The sequence below is a fragment of the Myotis davidii genome, unplaced genomic scaffold (assembly GCF_000327345.1).
Source record: "Myotis davidii unplaced genomic scaffold, ASM32734v1 scaffold1359, whole genome shotgun sequence".
Lineage (NCBI taxonomy): Eukaryota > Metazoa > Chordata > Mammalia > Chiroptera > Vespertilionidae > Myotis > Myotis davidii.
This window is the reverse complement of record NW_006293318.1, coordinates 1,515,231-1,517,039: the sequence shown is the minus strand read 5'-3', so window position 1 is coordinate 1,517,039 and position 1,809 is coordinate 1,515,231.

Below are 1,809 nucleotides of genomic sequence, written 5' to 3'. Positions count from 1 at the left end.
CAGGTGTGGTCATGAGTGTAAATTCTAGTGAGAGGAAGGGAAGCTGAGCACGGTGAAAGGTCCCTTCAATTTAGTCTCAGAGAGGCATTGACAGCCCTTAGCAAGAGCTGTTTTCATGGACAAATGCAAGTGGGGAAATGAGTGGGAAGTGAGGAAACAGAGACAAAGAGACAGCAACAAATTAAGGGACTCTGTGAGGAGGCGAGAGATTCCTTGTGGGCTAATGGATAGTGCTGTTTTAATGGGAGGCTTTTGTGAGAAAGGACACTTCATAGTGTTAGTTTACTGAGCCAATAGAGGGGTAAGATTTAAATGAAGAGGGCGATGGAAGGTTCCTCTATTGTGATAAGAAGGAGGAGGGTGTTCATGTGGGAGTCGTAAGAGTTTGGTAGCAGGAAACAGCAGTTTCCATTTGATGGCTTCTAATTCCTGTAAAGTGCTGAGAGAGAGGAGTGATGGGGAAGAGCTGGAGATCTGAAAGGAGTTTGGAAATTGCTGTAAGGGAGAATAAAGAAGTGAGATGATCATAAAAGGGAAAAAGGAACATAGCAGGACTGTTGTGAGTATGAATTTACAGCATCTGAATGGGTAGGCTGAGGGGTAGGTTATGGAAGATCCAAAGTGGAGTTCACATGTATTTATCTAGGAGTGCTGCTCAGACTGTGCCCACCAGGCCTTTTGTTAAGTACCTAAGATATGAGCGGGTATTTTGCTAAAAAAAAAAAAAAAAAAAAAAAGAATAGCATAGTGGGGGAAGACTAAGGAATTCTGCCTACTGCCTCACTTGGAAATTCACAATGTACTTCATTGTACTGCGTGGTCTGTGAGAAGTCTTAAAGTGAGTAAATTTGCTAAACTTTGTTGAAACCAGCTCTGCCAAAAGAGGTCCTCCTGACCTGGCCTCTACCTAATGACCTTGCCACTCGTCTGTCTTCCAACCCACTGGTCCCTCCCCATCCTCCTGGACCATTTGCGTTTCTTGTCTCAAATCCTTTGCACAGAATGTTCCTTAAACCTCGAGCATCCTTTTCCCACCCACTTTTCCTATGATTGTCTCAGGACAGAAATCGCTTGTTCCCGAAATCCTTCCGCAAATCGCCCAAGCGTTGTGCCAGCAGTCTGCGTGCATTTGCTCTCCGGTTGTGAGGCCATAGCACCCTAACTCCCTGTTGCCTTGTCCTCTCCCCCCTGGACTGTAATCCACTAGAAGCAAGGAATTTTTCTTTCTCTAGCACTGTCTCCACAGCATCCAGCACAGGGTTCACACATAGGATGCCCTGTACGTGCCTGGGGGCCAAGGATGAATGGTCCTTCCTGTCACCTGGGGCAGGTGATGAAGGATGTGTGATGGATGGAAATACCGCATTAGGTGGCTCTGGCCCTGGGGGAAGTCACTGAATCAGCAGGCTCTGTGTTGCGATGGAGCCTTATGTTTCTACAAGAGGCCCGATGCACGGAATTCGTGCAAGAGTAGGCCTTCTTTCTTCCGAGTGCTGGCACCGGCTTCCCTCTGGCACCCGGGACCTGGGCTTCATCCGGAAGGTCACCCAGAAGGACATTGGGTCTAATTAGCATATTACACTTTTATTATTATAGATAGTTAATATCTGTCATTGTCATTTCACATATAATAACATATATGTATGCACCCATACATGCTTCCCTGAGCATATACCTATGGTGATACACACATATATGTACACAATTTGCATTCACAGTCTCTCTTTCCTCTGTTTTTATTTCTATCTACGCCATCTGCCCCAGATTCCAAATAGAGTTATGGGGGTTTTCACACTCTATGTCTTGATC